Source organism: Triticum aestivum, chromosome 5A, assembly GCF_018294505.1.
Source record: "Triticum aestivum cultivar Chinese Spring chromosome 5A, IWGSC CS RefSeq v2.1, whole genome shotgun sequence".
Taxonomy (NCBI): domain Eukaryota; kingdom Viridiplantae; phylum Streptophyta; class Magnoliopsida; order Poales; family Poaceae; genus Triticum; species Triticum aestivum.
This window is the reverse complement of record NC_057806.1, coordinates 566,671,863-566,678,175: the sequence shown is the minus strand read 5'-3', so window position 1 is coordinate 566,678,175 and position 6,313 is coordinate 566,671,863.

Sequence of the window (6,313 nt, the reverse complement as noted above, 5' to 3'; positions counted from 1 at the left end):
GCATCGACCACTCCTGCCAATGCCGGAACCCCGACCGGTCCTTCACCTCCGTCTGGCACTGGCGCAGCCCCGACCATTCCTACACCTCCGTGATAACGGTATTTTTCTTCTTATTTAGCGTGTTTAGTCCATTTATGACATAATTTAGCCTATTTAGTCCACAAATGACATAAGAAGATGAAGAAAATCAAGGAAGAGGAAGGAAAGAAGGAATAGGAAGAAAAGAAGAAGAAGAAGACTAGAAGAAGAAGAAGAAGACTAGAAGAAGAAGAAGATCTTCTTCTTCTTCTTCTTCTAGTTTTCTTCTTCTTCTTCTTCTTCTTCTTCTAGTCTTCTTCTTCTTCTTCTTCTCCAAAATGAAGTTAGCTCTAAGTTATATCAAAAATGGCATAATATGTTTAGTTAGGTCAAAAATGGCATAATTAGCTAGGTAAGCTCAAAAATGGCATTTTTCTTCTTATTTAGCCTATTTAGTCCATTTATGACATAATTTAGACTATTTAGTCCACAAATGACATAATAAGATGAAGAAAATCAAGGAAGAGGAAGAAAAGAAGGAATAGGAAGAATAGAAGAAGAAGAAGAAGACTAGAAGAAGTATCTCATAATATGCTTAGTTAGGTCAAAAATGGCATAATTAGCTAGGTAAACTCAAAAATAGTATTTTTTTTCTTCTTATTTAGCCTATTTAGTCCATTTATGACATAATTTAGCCTATTTAGTCCAGAAATGACATAATAAGATGAAGAAAATCTAGGAAGAGGAAGAAAAGAAGGAATAGGAAGAAAAGAAGAAGAAGAAAACGAAGAAGAAGAAACGAAGAAGAAGAAGTTCTTCTTCTAGTCTTCTTATTCTTCTTCTTCTAGTTTTCTTGTTCTCCAAAATGAAGTTAGCTCTAAGTTATATCAAAAATGGCATAATATGCCTATTTCACTCAAAAATGGCACAATTAGCTAAGTTAGCTCCATTTTACCTAAGTATGCTTACTTCTTCTTCTTCTTCTGATTCTAGTCTTCTTCTTCTAACTTTCTTGTTTGACATTTTGCAGATTTAATTCACTATATGGAAGCTTGCATGGATGGAGTGCTTATTTCCCTTCTCTTTTTTTCGTTTGTATCGATGAAAAATGTGGAACTTGTTATATGGATGCATGGAACAATGTGTTGGATGAACATTGTGATGTCACTGTAATATGTATGGATGTAACTCTGTTTCTTATTATGTATGTATGTTGTCTTGGATGGAGCTATGTGTTGGATACATCATATGTCTGCTGTGCATGTGAAAAAATATATGTATATCTGTGTGTGAATTCCTGTGAAATTAAATGGATTCAAATAAAAACAGGGGATATGTAGCCTGTTTGCCGTCCGCTAGCAGACGGCAAAGAGCTTCGCCGTCTGCTAGCGGACGGCAAAGAGGACACGTGGCAGCTACCTCTAAAACCTGGGAACACTGGCTGCCTATTTGGTCACTTTGCCATCTGCCAGCAGATGGCAAACATTCAAATCACGTTGCCGTCCGCTGGCGGACAACATAGCTGGCCACGTGGCAGCTTTCCAGTACTGCCTAGCTGAGCTCTTTGCCATCTGTCAGCGGACGACAAAGAGCTTTGACTCTTTGTCGTCCACTAGTAGACAGCAAAGAGCGCCGTTAACCCCCTAATGGCTCTCACGCCACCGCACTGCCGTCCGTTGTCTTTGCCGTTTGCTGGCCTCGAATGGCGGACGACACAATCCTTTGTCGTCCGTTTCCAAGAAGTGGATGGCAAAGAAGGCCTTTGCTGGCACGTGTTCAGACGGACAGTTTGCCGTCTGCTGGCGGACGACAAAGAATTTTGCCGCCCGTGATCCATGCCTTTGCCGTCTGCCATGGTGGACGACAAAGAAGCTGATTCCAGTAGTCCATGATCCATGAGATTTTATTACTACACTCAACAAAAATGTTATGCCAAATGTACATTAATACAAACCATGTGGTATACAATATATCGAGTGTGAAAGAAGCTACAAGAATTCATTGTCAAATGATGCAAAAAGAAAGCGATTTGTATCAATAACTAAATATTTGGTAGCAACAAGTGATATTTACAAGTGACATTGCATAAATAATGTTGCATGAACCATCACCACCCACTGTTCGATGAACAATTTTAAAGACTAACTCCAGTACATAATACCGAGCAGGAAAGTATCATAATCGGTACATCATCTACTCCAAAAATCCCCTGAATAAATTACTTGGTGTGCACCAAGACCGAAAAATTATTATGAACACAACTCATTTTTCTTAAATCTCCAAAATTTCCTAATCGTTGAAACTCATCAAAGCCATATGTTGCCAATACCTTTTCCTCAAGTTGAATGAAATAATAGTTACATAATTATTTTTTTTTGGAGAAAAGACACCCAAAAGGCATCTTATATCTGATACTCCAGTATTCATCAAGGAAAAAATTAACTAGAATGTAAAGAAACAAAGACACAATTGATCAGAAAAAGTTAAAATTACATCAAAATCCATACCGATCATCTTCCTTTGATTGGACGTCGCCCACCGAAGCTTTAAAATTACACTGGACCGACATGATACGTCTCCAATGTATCTATAATTTTTGATTGCTCCATGCTATTATATTATCTATTTTGGATGTTAATGGGCTTTATTTTACACTTTTATATCATTTTTGGGGCTAACCTACTAACCGGGGCCCAGCCCAAATTGCTGTTTTTTGGCCTATTTTAGAGTTTCACCGAAAAGGAATATCAAACGGAGTGTGCGTGATTTTCTCAACAAATGTGATCCAGGAGACTTGGAGTGTGCGTCAAGAAACGATTGAGGAGGGCACGAGGCAGGGGGTGCGCCTACCACCCCTGGGCGCGCCCTCCACCCTCGTGGGCCCCTCGTTGCTCCATCGACGTACTTCGTCCTCCTATATATATCCATGTACCCCCCAAACATCCAGGAGCAACACAAAAACCTAATTCCATCGACGCAACCTTCTGTACCCGAGCGATCCCATCTTGGGGCCTTTTCCGGAGCTCCGCCAGAGGGGGCATTGATAACGGAGGGCCTCTACATCAACTCCATGGCCTCTCCGGTGATGTGTGAGTAGTTTACTTCAGACCTTCGGGTCCATACTTATTAGCTAGATGGCTTCTTCTCTCTCTTTGGATCTCAATACAAAGTTCTCCTCGATCTTCTTGGAGATCTATTCGATGTAATCTTCTTTTGTGGTGTATTTGTCGAGATCCGATGAATTGTGGGTTTATGATCCAGATTATCTATGAACAATATTTGATTCTCCTCTGAATTCTTTTATGTATGATTGGTTTATCTTTGCAAGTCTCTTCGAATTATCAGTTTGGTTTGGCCTACTAGATTGATATTTCTTGCAATTGGAGAAGTGCTTAGCTTTGATGTTCAATCTTGCGGTGCTTGATCCTAGTGCCAGGCAGGGAACCGACACGTATTGTATTGTTACCATCGAGGATAAAAAGATGGGGTTTATATCATATTGAATGAGTTTATCCCTCTATATCATGTCATCTTACTTAAAGCATTACTCTGTTCTTATGAACTTAATACTCTAGATGCATGCTGGATAGCGGGCGATGTGTGGAGTAATAGTAGTAGATGCAGAATCATTTCGGTCTACTTGTCGCGGACGTGATGCCTATGTACATGATCATACCTAGATATTCTCATAACTATGCTCAATTCTATCAATTGCTCGACAGTAATTCGTTTACCCATCGTAATACTTATGCTCTTGAGAGAAGCCACTAGTGAAACCTATGGCCCCCGGGCCTATCTTCCATCATATTAATCTTCCAACACTTAGTTATTTCTATTGTCGTTTATTTTACTTTGCATATTTATTTCTCTTTATGATAAAAATACCAAAAATATTATCTTATCATATCTATCAGATCTCACTCTCGTAAGTGACCGTGAAGGGATTGACAACCCATTTATCGCGTTGGTTGCGAGGTTCTTATTTGTTTGTGTAGGTGCATGGGACTTGAGCGTGATCTCCTACTGGATTGATACCTTGGTTCTCAAAAACTCAGGGAAATACTTATGCTACTTTGCTGCATCACCCTTTCCTCTTCAAGGGAAAACCAACGCAGGGCTCAAGAGGTAGCACGACACTAATGGAAACGAACACATGCAAACACCCTTGCCATATAAGGCTTTAATTTGAAGACCTAATTAGCCACTCGACGCTAGAAATGATATCGCAAGGTTGCAATCCTTCACCATTAGTCTAGAGAGTTGGAGAAACTAGGCCATGCCATACAACAAAAGGAAGATGTCAAATTAGCTGCATGAACAGCCAGCCAACGTCATCCCCTGATTGACACACCAACTAACAATATTCAAACAGAGCTAGCAGATCATCATTGACACACCAGCTAGCAAGATTCGAACATAATGAGCATCTTCAACCTCCCCTAGAAGTGTGTTATGGTTTAAACTGTACAGTGAGAAACTATTTTTGGGGAGCAAAAAGGGGAAAGAGAAGGACCAATTGGTATATATTCTTGGAATAAAATGACAAGGCCAAAGAAACATGGGGTTGGCGATGGTGTTCCGGCTAGGGGGGCTCTCACCATGTCGTCTCCCGGATGGGTTTGCCGGCACTACAAGAAATATGTCAACTAGTGACCTTCTGTCAGTGACCCTGGAAGAATTGGTCATAGATCTATGACCATTTCAGACTAATTGGTCAAAAGCTGTTCGGGGGGCTCCAAACCCTAAACTATAACGACCATTTTGGTCAGAAAGGTCGTAATTTCCTTACACGAAATGGTCATAAAGCAGATAGCACTGGTCTGCTGCCTTATTTCTAGTTGATCATGACCAATATAGATGGTCATAACCTTGTAAATTGTGGTGGGTTGCTATGACTAGGCGCCACCTCATCAGTTTTGCATGTGTGTCATGTCCATGTGGCAGTTTTTGCCCTAGGTTGTGAAGCAACCTATATTTCTATCATTCCCAAAATTCCCAAAAAAAATCTCATAAATTCTTTGGGTCATATCTTCATCAAATATGTAAAAATCCTTCCTTGCGGAGTTCAAAACTAATTCAACAATATTCATTTTCCTATTCTGTTCACAACAGCACTTTATGAAGGAAGTGCTATTTATATATTCTTGATTGTCCTCGGAATTTTTGGGCACTCTTTCCTATCCAAATCATTACGGAATGACAAAATTCAGATCCATTTGCCTAGCAAATCTTCCTCGGCAAATTTCCAAAGTTTTTGTCCACCTAGAAGCATTGTGAAAGAAGTACCTTTTGTATATATCGAAATGACATGAAATTTATACAGTTCCTTCATATGCCCAAATTATCACCCTCCTCCAAATTGCAGCTTAGTCAAATCATCTATGTGAGCCCAGGTTCAATTTATATTTTATGGCCAAATTGGCACGTTGCAAAGCAAGTGTTATATAGACCCCTCCTATTACCCTCAAACTTTTCGGGCACTCTTCCATACCCAAATCATTGCCACATGATAATATTCAGCTCAATTTTCCTAGTAAATCTTTCTCAGGAAATTTCCAAAGTTTCTACCTCGAGAGAAGCTATGTGAAGTAAGTACTATCTAGGCTTACCCAAATGATCTGAAAATTTACCAGTGCATGACCATACCTATGTAACTTACCTACACCAATTTTTAGCTCATTTAATTCATCCAATCTCTCTCACTAGTTTTCCCAAGTTTCTATCCATAGAAGAGCATTTTGAAGGAAGTACTACTTTGGCATGTCCAAATGGTATCAATTTTCTACAATGCTTTCCTATGCCCAAATAACAATCCTCCACCAAATTTCAGTTCAATCCATTCATTATTTTGAGCCCAGCTTCAACATTCATATTTTTGTCCAGCGTGGTACTTTGCAAAGCAAGTACCACCTAGGATCCTCCTTTTGAGCTAAAAATTTGTGAATACATTCTCCTTAGTATATGATCATCCTCAGCCAAAACTCACGCCCATTGGCTATGTGCATTTCCCATACCGCTAATCAAACACTTGGCTGCTAATTCATCTTTGAGCATATGTCAGTCTCCTCATGAGATTCTTCTATTGTAATTTTCTTCCTAGCACCTACCTGGGGAGTGCCCAACCCACTAGACATTCCTAGGCCTCCCAAAAAGCATGTCAACGACAAGGTCACGCGGTGACCACGCGGCGGGCATGCGAGTTTACGCGCTTTGGAGTTGGGGCCCTGGGCCACATCCAAACCTCGACGTATCGCCACCAAACCATGTATTTATGATTAAGTAGATACTTATGTAA